Source organism: Perca fluviatilis, chromosome 10, assembly GCF_010015445.1.
Source record: "Perca fluviatilis chromosome 10, GENO_Pfluv_1.0, whole genome shotgun sequence".
NCBI classification, from domain to species: Eukaryota; Metazoa; Chordata; class Actinopteri; order Perciformes; family Percidae; genus Perca; species Perca fluviatilis.
In genome coordinates this window covers 7,520,368-7,533,974 of record NC_053121.1, presented here as the reverse complement: position 1 = coordinate 7,533,974, position 13,607 = coordinate 7,520,368, and the positions used below count along the sequence as shown (strand labels likewise).

General features: G+C 40.5%; 1 long non-coding RNA gene across 1 annotated transcript; it reads right to left on the bottom strand.

The window, feature by feature from the left end:
• Positions 1–5,622: 5,622 nt before the first annotated feature.
• On the bottom strand, positions 5,623–12,654 carry LOC120567132. Its single transcript, XR_005640525.1, has 4 exons — positions 12,541–12,654; positions 12,376–12,459; positions 10,024–10,125; positions 5,623–7,180 (listed from the first exon to the last, which is right to left on the bottom strand). It is a non-coding gene; the product is annotated as an uncharacterized LOC120567132 (long non-coding RNA).
• Positions 12,655–13,607: the final 953 nt, after the last annotated feature.

The window sequence follows — 13,607 nt, the reverse complement described above, 5'->3', positions numbered from 1 at the left end:
GTGTATGTGTTTGTGTGTGTGCGCTGTGCGCTGTGCGCAGGGCAGCAGTGTGTGTGTGTGTGTGAGTGTGTGTGTGTCTGAAATATGAGACCTGCTGTCTCAACCAATCAGCTCATCTAAATATTCATGAGCATACCATATTTGGAAGAAAAGCTGTCGTTCCAAATAGAGGCATTACACAGGGATGCATAAGGGCCAAAAATATAGCACCTGGGCCATTTTCAGCCCAACCAATGTTACATACCCTATTAGGAGACCTTAAGGAACAGTGTGAAATACCCTTTATAATCATTCTATCACCCTTTAAAAACCAGCTTCCAATCTGTGAATACTGGTGACATCAACATCCAAGCCACAATTAAGACTGGGAATTTGTCTGAAAGCGCAAATATGTTCAACTTATATAAGTGTCTGAAAGAGCAAACAAACATTGATGCTTCTTATCAGACACAGTTTGTAGTTCAAGCTAATGAAATGTTAATTTTATGGGTAAGGTGTTTGGCCTTACCATCAGTCGCACCATCAACTGGTGATATTGAAGGTTATCTTTTTCAGTTCTTTTGTTTAACATCAGAATACAAGTCACACAGACACTTTTTTTTAAGTCCCACTTTATTTTTCTAGATTAAGTGCAGGTGATCAAGCAGAATTAAGGTGTTAACGTAGTATCGGATTGCCAGACCTATCTCCACAGCGCTGTGCAATAAGGTCTTGCTCCACCACACATATATTCCCGGATAGGAGAAAAAAAACGCACTGGGTGGTTTGCATTTCTTTAAACCAACTAAGCTCCGGTCGCAGCGACGGTGGATCTGCAAAATGATCTTGGGAAGGAACTTGTTTTGGTGGAAAATTTGCATCCCCGCAAAAGATAACACCAATGTACAATAATACATTAAGTTAACTGTTTACAGAATACAGTAATGTGAGCTATTTATATAAGCTGCATACATGGTTGAACGTAATTTGCTCTGAACAGTGTATCGCCCTTTGTAACGTTGCTTCATCCACGCAATCCTGCCACAATCCCAGATAGATAGTAAATGCCGTAACGTAAAAAATAAACTTTGTAAATGTTTACAATTATTCCCTGAAAGAACCAAGCAAGCCTGCCTTGTTGCTCCAAATTTTCTTAAAAACCTACCATTTTCAGTGTTGGAGTTTGGAGTTTCGCAAGGAGAGGGACATCCGGCGGAATGATCCGGTAAATGAACTGTCGTTGATTCAGACTTGTGTTAATGTAATGTACTAATAACTTTCCTGCATCACACCAGTCTAAATTGATGGGGCTGGATAATGGGACTGTGCTACAGCCATAGTGTTCTTAGGAACCACTCCATCTTTGCCACACCTTTTTAGGAAGAGGAATGTCTTCCCTCTCCTGCAATTTACTATGGACTGACCAGCATAGAACATTTAATCCTGCATTTAGGGGATGAAGGCAGTGTCTCTTGGTCAGAGAAACACTCACTATTAGGGGTGTGAATCTCTTGGTATCTCACAATTCAATTCCGATTTGTGAGGTCACGATATGATTCAAAATCTTGATTAATTACATAGGGGTGCTAATTACAGCATCTACTCCAGTCAAGGCAGTGGGGCAATCATGACAGAGTAAAGTGTGTATATGATTATGTAGTTTTTATATTTGAAAAATGTCTTATCAACACATTTTGATGATGTAAACAATGGGCACTACGCATTTCTTTTCTAGAAGGGGTCTCCACTCTTTGCTGTCACATGTCTATCTTTCTCACCCAAGTGAGGGAACAGTTCCGCTAACATTAATGTAAAAATATGGGTGTTGGAGCCATTATATGATGGACCCCACCCACCCACCCACTAAATTAATAATTCACACACAGACACACACACACACACACACACACACACACACACACACATTTACCATGTTTTTGTTGAAAACACATCAAGAATGTAGGCTTTTCCACTCAGCTCTTCCGCTGTTCCTGTTACCTTGCACGGCAGCTGGATAACGAGATCACGTGCAAATTTATCTTATCAGGCTTCAAGTAATGTGATGATAAAATAGTTGATAAAAGCTCACGGTCTAATCACAACATAGCTTTGCAACAGAGCAGGAATACCAACCTTCATTTTTATCATCCCACTTTCTTTTTTCTTTTCACATCTTTTTACATTTACAGAAATGCACAACACTGTACTTTGTATCCCGCACAGCATGCAAGTCATTTTATATACTCTCTGTTGCTCATTTTCCCATCTACTGTAATATGAAAAATCGACCTGATAGTACAACTGTGGTGGAGAGGTGCTAATCAGCAACACATCCTGCTAGCCAGCCAACATTACCTGGCTCTGCTCCGGCTATCAACCACCCACTTTGTTGTTTGGAGCAGGCTATGTTCCTATGGTGACAGAAAAGTGTCCAAATGGTGGGTTGTTGCTAAAGCTTTTGGGTATAAATCAGATTAGCTAATGGCTTGTAGAAAAACATTGATAGTAACTTTCCATTCTAATAGCTGTGGGTAAGCCTGTCTTTCACTGGTAAAATGTTCACTAGGGAAAACATACAAATTTACTCCTGGAACTGTTATGAATGAGAAAGCCAAGTTATTTATTTGTTTCGAGGTTTAGTTGGTTGATATTAGACAACTGAAATGTGGGTGTGAAAGATGTTGCTCGAAGTGACAAACTGCAAAGAAGTATCTCCAGACACTGCAGAGCTTTTCCCATTTTTTTGGTGTTACCGGCCACAATTTTACTCCTAACAGGCAGCTATTTTCAGGGTAAAATCTCTGACAAATTCTCTGTATGCTACCAGACAGACAAAATTAGCATCTAGCTGGTGAACATATCGAAGCATTCAGCAGTTAAAGTCAGAAGTCAGTGGAGATCAAAACAGATCTAAAAGGATTAAATTTGTTTTGCGTCGTGTTACTTGCGTGAGTTTGATCACAGGATCATATTCTTGTATATTGTAGTTCCTCATGCAAAGCTGTAGAACCAACAAAGTTCTTTTTTTCTGTCTTCAACCATGGCCAAAATAACTACCAATGCTGCTTGTGCCTGTTGTGGAAGTCCCAGATACGTCAGAAGACCAAACGGTGTTGTGTCTGGATTCATAACATCATCTGGAGGAGCACACAGCTCTGTGAATTTCACTTCCTTCTCCAGGAAGTAAGGTTAGGTCTCCATGCCGCTTCCAGCACTACTTGACGTACAGATTTTGCAACACACGGATCAAAAATTTGAATTCATGCGTTGTCGTGGATCGATCAGGGATATTATGATTGCCACTCCTACGGCCATATAAACCCAAAATTAACTTTACAGATAGAGTAGGTCTAGACCACACTCTATAATTTACAAGGACCCAACAATTCTAGTTATTGACCATCTTTATATCTTGCCTAAAAGAACACTGCCAATTGCGCATGTTACCTTTAGAGAGTGCAAATGTGACCAAAAGAGGGAAGACTTAGATGCTATTCACTCAAATACATCTCTATCTGTGGACATCTATAGTAGAGTTGTGCCTTTACGCTAGTCTATGCACAGATCCAATATCACGTAATTTATTATTATCATATTTATTTTACTTGAAAGTAATTTAACCCAGATTAAACAGCCGTTTTTCCAGAAATTAATTATTCTTTGCCGTCCTAAAACAGTAGCCTACACAGCATGTTGTGCTGTGCTTCTACTGGCAACTACTGTTTTAAAGGCAAAGAACAATTGATTTTCAGTAATTTATCACATTATGATAGTTGATTTACGCTACATAGGCAAACAACACGTGCAGTGCTAGCGTAGAGTGTAACGTTAGTCAGAGCTAGCAAAATGTTTGGCAGGATTTTACAATAGAAAATTGATCGGTACTCGATATCGGGACGGGAAAATATTGCATTGGGAGATGTCTAATTTATTGAAATTGAGATACCAATTTTTAAGAAATTAGTATTGGTCTCAACCCTTCCTAATCTACATGAGACAGTGAGGTTAGGCTGAAGAGATTAAACCAGTGTTACTGTAGACAGAAGTCAAAGCCTCATACATGTAACCTTTCCACTCAGCCCTGCTTGCAAAGTCAATGAGTCATGCATAACAATGAGTCATGCATAACATCTTAAGGTGCCATGTTGTATCCATTAGAACATTAGGCAATACTATTCTATTACCTAATGTTCTATTGGATACAACATGGCAAAATCAGTGTGGATTATTAACATATCACATTGTGATTATTGAAATTACTGCAACAGTACTTGATTGATGGCCTCTGATTTATCTGCAAGGCATTTTACTACTGCTCCCTGCTTTCTCTCTTGTTTTCTCTTTTCTTTTGAGCACACAAAATAGAAAACAATTCCCTCAATACATTAAGAAGCCAAGAGCAAGTGTGATTTGATTTCTTTGAGGAGACTGAATCTCTGAAGACTATTCTTTATCAAATGTAAATGAAGATACCAAGCAACTGACTTGGGATTTGTTGTGTGCAAAATATGCGTCTTAAAGAGGACCTACTTTGTTTCAAATGTGCATCTTTGACTTAAATGTCATAAAAATAAAGGTGAGGAAGATATAAATTAAGCAATCTGTTGACTTTTGATCACCTTTGAATTAATTTGTGGCCGTTTACTTTTACTTGCTTTGTTATTGACCCCAATCTTATGTAGAAGGCTTTATTTGACATGTCCAATCAATAACTGGAGCTACAGACTTTTTGTGCTTGCAGGAAGTGAGCTGCTACTCTGAAGAGATTGGCAGTCACTGCACTGGGCCATGACCCTGAACCCCCCAACGGATATTAGAGCAACAATCTGGGAAATAAAGAAATATGGAACTAAAGGTAGTCAGCAGGCCAAGCCATTCACCTTGTTGTCCCTGTGGACATCTTGGCTGAGCACCGAGCCAAAACACTAAGGGGCAAACACTGAGGAAATGAGTTTCACGCTGATATAACACTCTTAAAGCAGATTGTGCTTTTTTAAATGCTTTTATTTGGTTGGGAATGTTTGGTGAGCATGTGGTGCCCTTCAGTTTAATCCTTGGGAGTTGCCCAGTATAACCAGCCCAAAGCAGAAAGGTTTGGCAATCATAGGACTTGCTTAAGTAACCTTTAGGCAGACTCTTTCCATGACAGTGCATGGCATATGGTAGATTTCTGTAGCCAGACAAGTGGCATGTTTGTTGGCTATCTAAAGAATTTTTTCCTCCCTTGCGCCTGTTTGGCGTTTTGGTGACTCACTGTGAACTGTTATTAGTAAAATTCCACCCCCAAAACGCAAAATGACCCCCAAATTAAATTTAGATTAAAACTTGGCTGTTATTTCTCCATTGCTTGTTGTTCTGTGGTTGCCATTGTAATCACCATTTGACAAAAGAATTAGAAAACAGTAATGGGCATGATTCTGAACTTGATTTTGTCTCTGTTTCCATAGAGCTTTTTTTATTCCATCCTGACTTTCTCATAATTCTTTTTTACATGTAAATGTCTTTTATTCAGAAACAGGGATGAAACCCTTAAAACGTTAAAACATTCACAAATAAAACTCATAACAAATAACTTTTGCACATAAAAAGGCTTTATTAACCCGCACACCAGTCTGCTTGCTGGGCTCTGCAGTGCAGTGCAGTGCTGGCTGTGTGGCAGTATGCAGCCTGACCTCTCTCTGACTTGTCTCTATTAAATGGATGGTGCTTTTGGCAGCAGAGCCTGTGTGGTTTGTTTGCCCTGGGTATAAATGATGTCTGGTCTCCCCAGCAGGTTCCAGACACTGCAGACTGCTCATTAATGGAGAAAATCTAACCCAGCACAACAATGACATGTTGGCTGATTCTATGATCCATAAAGGGTAGGTTCATCCTTAAATAGGAGCCTCACATGCTGTAGCTGTATATATACTGGAAATGAAAGATGGACAGCATCTCATTCAGTTTGGAGGGTGATTTGTAAATTGGGCAAAATCAATGTGGACATGTTTTTGTATGGCTGTAGAACTGAAACTAGGAGTGCCCGGACACTAGGCCATCCTGTTGAAGTGTTCAATGGCTCCGGACCTTGTGTGTGGATGTATTGGATATACATGGATATACTTACATTTTCACCTGAGGACTCCTCAGAATTTAACAGATTATACCTTTAGCGTTCTATGGACCTCACACCTATGCAATGCTAATTACTAGAATGGCACACGAAAAGCGCAGACCTCCATAAATGCGTAATGTGGAAACAACATGGAAGCTACAAAGATGCCACCCATGTCAGTTCATACCGGCGTGTAGCATCCGTGTCGGCCGGCACGCTGCAGCGATAGTTTCGGCGTCTCCTCTATTTCTTGCGCGAGAAGCGAGCGTATGTGTCAAGCCAGGCAGGTAATCATATACAGGAAGACCACAGTGCAGCGGTGGAGACTGACGGACGTGACACACACAACACACACACACACACACACACACTTAGGCTACAATTACTACGGTTTTTCCCACTTATCTTGTCTCTTTCTATCAGAGAGAGAGAGAGAGAGAGAGAGAGAGAGAGGAGAAGGATCGCTTTGTGACCGGCGTATTGAAATACGCGTCCGGTATGAATGGCCAGGCGTGGGATTAGGGACGTATCTACGCTATGCGGGCTATACGCGCCCGGTGTGTTTTCGCTGTTAGTCTTAATCAAGGTCTGAAAGTGGCCTGAACCTCGACTAAAGCTGGGAACAGACTGCAAGAGTGCAATATTATGCAACTTGATTTACTCGGACCTGACTAAATCTGGGAAACCGACAAACCTACAAGGTTGACACCTACAAACACTAGACACCTCACACATTGCAACCTTTTCCACACAGATGTTTTCTGTAGTCTTGGCAGTCAGAAAGGAACCAGTATTCAATGATTGAGCAACTACACACAGGACTACCACAGAAACAACACACTGGGAAACAGGTAGACTGGTTACAGTTACATCGGTAGGCAACCTCTCAAAATCCTTTTGGAACATGAAACCTTGCATGTTCGTCCACCAAAACAGAAAAGGAAATCAGTTTGCATGGCTAATATATGGTGATATTTGTAAGGAAAATACAAAGAAACTACAGCTACATAAGGGAGTAGCGCTGAAGGCTTCTGATAGTTGGGTTGTCGAAGTCATCGATGAAGAGTCAGTGGATGGCTGGAAAGAGATCAAGGGGGCCATTCATTTCTGACCCCAGAGATTTGTTAGTCAAATGTGTTTTCTTGGGGAGATTTTTCAAAGGCAGGCCCTCCCTTTCTCCCCTTCCCACTTGTCTAAAAGATGCTCACTAAAATGAAAAGAAGGCTACTTTTGGTAATTTACTGTTCCTGGCCATAAAGTGATGGCTGGTTGGCCGGCGTAGGGAGCAGAAAGGAGGTTAGGGGGGGCGGGGGGAGGCAGGAAAATCAAATGTTGGGACGTTAAACAGATGCAACGTGACTGAAATAATGCTAAAATATTGGCTGGGGGGCTCATATAAATGCTGAGATGTTGGCTGGCAAGGTTAATATGATTGCTTAAATATTGGCGAGGTTGGCTAATATGAATGGCGCTGAGATATTAGCACTGAAATACAGCCACAGCTTTGGCTGATGCAACTATTACAGGAAACGCTAGCCAGGCCATGTCTTTGTTTTTCCAGCTGTCCTTTGCCTTCTCTAAGGTTATATCTGAGCATTCTATCTTCATTTTAATCACGCGAGTTGACAGATGGATGGATGGACAGTTGAGGAGACAGCTGGATGGGACAGAGATGTGACACTCAGAGAGACATGCAGCGACAAAGTCAAACCTCGAAACTGTTTACTTTTTTACAGCGCTTTTTCATTTTTAATAGTAAAACCTGACATATGTTGAAGCTTTGTCTGCTTTTTTCAACACAAGTAAAGCAACAGCAGCGGAGGCTGTGTATCCATGCATACACAGGAAGCTGTGTGGTTCAAATAAACAAGTTAGATCACCCCCATCACAAACCTTAATGTCTTTCCTCCCTCTCTCTTCCTCTTGTCCCCTTTCCTCCTCCCGCCATCCTTTCTTGTTCTGTCAACACAGACAAACTCAGCCAGCCACCGTCATCTCTGTGCATCTCCCGGGTCCATTTAGCGACCAAGAGCATAACGCATTTGTCTGAATCTTAATTATGGGCCTCTTCAGTTGGAGGGTGAGCGCCTTTTGCCAACATGAAGTAGAAAAAATCAAAACATTTCAATCACAGCCAGCATGTGATTGCTTATATTGAGATCAGACCTTTGAATCTGCCCACTCCACCGTGTTGACTGATTAATCCGGCACCATGACATAAAACAGCGGTTTCTTGGTTAAAAAACAATTGATCCAAAGATTTATCCAAGTATCGAACCGTTATGTCCACGATGCAGGGGCCAACCAGCTGACTTAATACACATGTTTTGGCTTTGCCCAAACCTCTCATCCTTTTGGGTGAATATTTTTAATGCTTTTAGTGATATGTTTGGACCCCAACCCTGTTTGCGCCCTTTTTGGTTTAATTCCTGTGGAGTCCTGCGATAGCCTACCGAACAAAGCTTGTGTAGTCATTGCTTTTACCACACTCCTTGCAAGAGAGGAACACAGAGAGGAACACCCCCCCTCCTCCCCTCCCTTCCCCCCAAAACACACATCTTTTTTGTTGTTTTGCTTTTTTTATTTATTTATTTTTTTTATTTAAAAATCTACTTTGATGTCTTCTTTGTGTCCTGTAGTCCCGTGTAGGGCAGTGGAGTGGGGTTGTTGGGTGGGTGGGAGGATCCTGGGGTCTAGAATTTGTTTCTGTATATGATGATAATTATGATTTTGTACCAGTGGGATATAATTCTGAAAGTTTAAATATGTCCTGTATTATTGTGGGATAAAAACTTTGAAAAACAAATAAATTGTTTAAAAAAAGAAAAAGAAAACGATTGAGGGGGAATAACAACGTATTCAAGCTGTTTTCAAGCTGTCTCAATATTGCCCAACATCGCAGTTTGTTTATAACTGTACATTTCATCTTGTGCTCCACGTTTCCTGCCAATGCTGTAAAGATTTGCCCATGCATTTCTTTTTATTTGAGAGATGACTGCCTTGAATCGGCTATTAAAAATTACAGGATTTAATATTATAAATATATAATTTAAAGAAGATGCTCAATTCCACTCTTAAAACCCAGGCAAAACCAGTTTGTTGGCATAGCTATCCATTAGAGTCAAATTAAAATCAGTTAAGAGTGGAGGCAATATCAGACGGAAACGGAGTGTAACGAGTTGACAATTCTGTCTGATATCAGGCAAGTGATTGCCCCTGTTACTTTTTGGTGAATAGAGCAGTTTTTACTGCCTGCTTATTTTTATGTAATCACAAAGCTCCAGATTAAAGTTAATCAAAAACATGTCTATATTTAAATCTGCCCAAACAATAGTTTTATATCAACAATGGATCAGTTCACATGTGTAATAAGAGTATGTTGCAGTGATTTCTTTTTCTATGCTTCACCTTAAAGGTACTCTAAGCGATGTCACACATTTTTTAGGCTACAACATTTTTTGTCACATACAGCAAACATCGCGCTGAAGCACAGAAGGGAGGGGGAGGGGACGGGATGAGGAGGACGGAGGAGCGAGCTAGTCTCCGTTTTGTTTGAAAATACTTTGAACGTCAACAAGAAGTAACGTCACTCAACATCGCTTAGAGCACCTTTAACTGTTGCGGTTCACTTTCACTGCTGTTATCTAACTTGTTTTCAGCTGCAGTAGGCAGATGTTTTCAAAGAGAAAAAGCTCTGATAAACCCACTGCACACTTTCCCAGCACCAAACAACACAGACAAATTTAGCAATTAGTTGTTACACATAGTGGTGCATTTTTTTTTTGCAGTTCATTCCAGTGGTAAGGTGCACTGTACCGGAAAGAAGCCTTCCTCAGTTCACAGTTAATTTATGGACATTTTAACGGTCCCAAAATATGCTCATTTTCAGTTTTTTTGTTTAAATGTTCAAAAAATACATTGGTTTTCATACACTGTCTGTCTGAATATACCTGTATTCACCCTCGGTCTGAACGCTCCGTTTTAGCGTCTGTCTCTTTAAGCTGTTGTGTGATCAGATGTCATGGTTGTTCACTCAGCTCATTTGGCCATCACTAAGGGATAGTAACACAAAAAGAGAAATTCTTATAAAAGACTTTGGAGGATACCTACTTTTTCTTTGACTACCTCAGACATCTAAAGTCTCATGTTAGCTTCAGATTAGTCTAGCATAGCCAGACCATACTCCACAGCTCTCTGCTTATCATTCTGGGACAGGGAGAAGAACACTGGCTTTTTTGCATTTCTTTAAACCAATCGTCTTGGGCTGCACTAAGCTCCAAATGCCGTGCCCTTGCAAAATAGATATCCGAAAGGGAAAGAAAAATGCCTTACATCATGCATCGGATGTCAGGCTTTATCCCAGCGCTGTACTTCCTGTAAACCAGACTAGCTTTAGATTATTATTATTTTCTTTATTCCTTGGTTGGTTATAGTCTGTTGACTATGTGTTGAGGATGTCAGAAACGTTGATAAATGGGGTTGGTGATGTAATGTAATGGATGCTAATGTTGTTGACGATGGTCGTTGTTGATTATATTGTGTCAACTTTGTAGGCTGATATGCACTTTTCCTACCCTATGTAGGTTAGTTTGACGCTGCTATCTGGTATTTATTTTCCTCGTACTGTTACGGTTGTGTTCCAGTTGGACTGTGTGTAGAACTTGAACGTATTTATGTGTCTTGTATGTGTTTATACTTGCTGCACACCTAATCGCCCTTTGGGGACACAAATAAAGTTGAAGTAGACGTTGAGTTGAAGATAAACTAAAGGTTCAATACCTTCATATTTGTGAATTGTGACAGTTCCAGGTCATCTTGACATAAATAAGATTACATAATGTACAGAGATAGCCAGTGTGTGTGTGTGTGTGTGTGTGTGTGTGTGTTTGTGTGTGTGTGTGTGTGGTCAATAGAAAGATAGAGAGAGTTTTCTGTTTGACTTGATGATGGAATTCTTGTCCACCTAGCTGAACATTCACCAGGTCAGGACCTTTCTTTTTTTTTTAAATCAATAGCTTTTACCATGTTCAAATCAGCAGGTCAGGGAAGTCTAGCCCAAGTACATGAGATGAGATTGGAAGAAAAGTCAGAAAAGAGGGGGAAAAGATATCACAGATTTAGATTCCAAGCTGCAAAAAAATGAACATTTTATCACAAGGAGGGACTTTTATTCACCCACAATTTGAAGACCTTATGGAGCCTTTTTATGTCTCTGGGTACAGTCTAAGGGCATGCTAAATGTTGAAATTAGCCCATAGTTTATCCCAGTTGCTAAATATGAATGAGATCCATAGTTCCATAGAGCTCGATTGTTGTCCAAAATGTATTAAAAACACATCAATGAGCCATGCTGTTGCACTGGGTGACCGGTTCCTTTCATTACCATGAACACACACACACTGTAGTTTATTTTGACTCAATCCCACACGCACACACACTGCCCTGCTGGCCCAAATACTCAATAGAGCACCAAATGTGGATTCATCTTCCTGTTAGAGTGAGGTTTGCTGTAAACTACAGTGCCCAGCTGTTTGAGGAAATTATTGAGCCTTTAAAGAGAAAATGTAACTACATTTGGCAGACGTTTTTAAATATGTATGTCCTCAGTTGGAACAAATAGGCTCGGGGCTACGAGAAACAAACACAGTAGGGAAGTCAGAAATGATTGCGAGACACACTAAGGCACTGTTGATTTTGGTCTTTTCATAGGATTTGTTGACAGTTAAGAAAAAGATATATTTTTAACGTGATAATGACTGTTTTTTCCACCACAGCTATAATGACGTAAAATATTTAACATAATACTCACTCAAAATACATAAATATGTAGCTAGGTAGGTAGGATTCTTGCTGTAAAGCAATAGTTTTATTTGCTAGTTACTGTAATCAGTAATCTGCAGGAAGTCAAAGCACCCAGCCAAGGAATAGTTCCAGCGCTTACAGCTATAGTGCAGCAAAGTTTGAAGTTTTTCAAGTTTTTTCTTCCTTTCCTTCTGATTTTTTTCTACAATTTTAGCAAAAACAATTAGACACTCGCTTACCCCACTTTCAGCAGACAATCGTTAAACTGTGTGTATGCAGAAACCTAACAGAAAAACCCATGACTGCTTTTGCTAAGCATCAAAACAGCTCCCTATTTACCAAGCATCACTTTAACTCTCGACAGCAACCGACTGTATTCACTGTACATTTTGGAAAGAAGAGTTTCCAGTTTTTATTTGACTGGAAATGTGCTTTCTTTCAGTTTCTATAGTTTTTTAAATTCACAAGGTTTTTTGACACCAACACCAACATCAACTTACTTCATATTTTTTGAAGCTTTCGTCCACATCTCACTGTGTAATGACAACTTAACCATCTCCATGACAATAGAGCAACTCCATCTGCTGAGAAAGACACAATTTTCTTTTATCAAGCTAATGATACACATCTGATTGAAAAACAACATAAAATAAGCACGGACTCACCCAGATGGAGAGTGTTGCATTGTGCACGCTGCACCAACTGCTTCTGTCACCTTTCTACGACAAACACAGATGGGGTGATGGGGGCGGGGGGTTGTGTGTTAAAAGACAGGGAGGAAGACAGATGAAGACAGAGACAATGACAGAGTCGCAGTGTATGAGCCTTCAGCCCCGTGCGCTGTGCTCAATGCTAACTGCTTGACTTGGTTCCCTGCCAGAGGCTTATTCAGGTCCAAGGACAGCTCCCCTGCTCTCCAAACCCTCCCACTGGGGAGGGACACATTTAGATAAAGTCTCTCTCCCTTGCTTTTCATCGCTCCCATTTTCTTTTCTCTCAGACTCGTTCCGTCTCATCAGGGAACCCACATTTAGCCACGCTCTCTTTCTTTGTCGCTCTCTCTACTCAAACTCTCAGAGGAATGTCAAATTTATAGTCATATATCGCCCTCTTTCCCTCTCCCTCCCTCCTTCCTTCTCTGTGTCTCTAAGCTCCCTTTCCCCTTGGTTCCATACCAGCGAGGCCACATTTAGAGTCTGCACTATAGGGGAACACCATGGCCTTTACCTCCTATTCAATTAAGCTCTGCCTTGAACACACACACACACACACACACACACACACACACACACACACATATATATATATATATATATATAGACATAAACACACAATTACAGCCTACTGGTGTCTGGAGACTGATGGAACAGATATATGACCTCAGAGAAATAGGCGCGGGGAGACAAGCACGTACATACACAAACATATTCAATGGACACTTACACTGAAGATTGAGTGAATTCAACACACACACACACACACACACAGCAACAACACTTAGCAATTACCAGTCAGTAAATCTCTATGGTAATTTTCAGATGGCAAATCTCTGTGGTAATTTTGGACCGACTTCAATTTGAGTTTTTTTTCCTGCTTTCAGAGCGTCCCCCCTAATGGGCCTGAAGTATTTAGTTAAACACACACAGACTTAACACTTTGTTCAGGGCTATACTCATCAAGAGACATATCTGGCACAAGCCAATTGTCAGGAGAAGATTAAAATGAAACATCC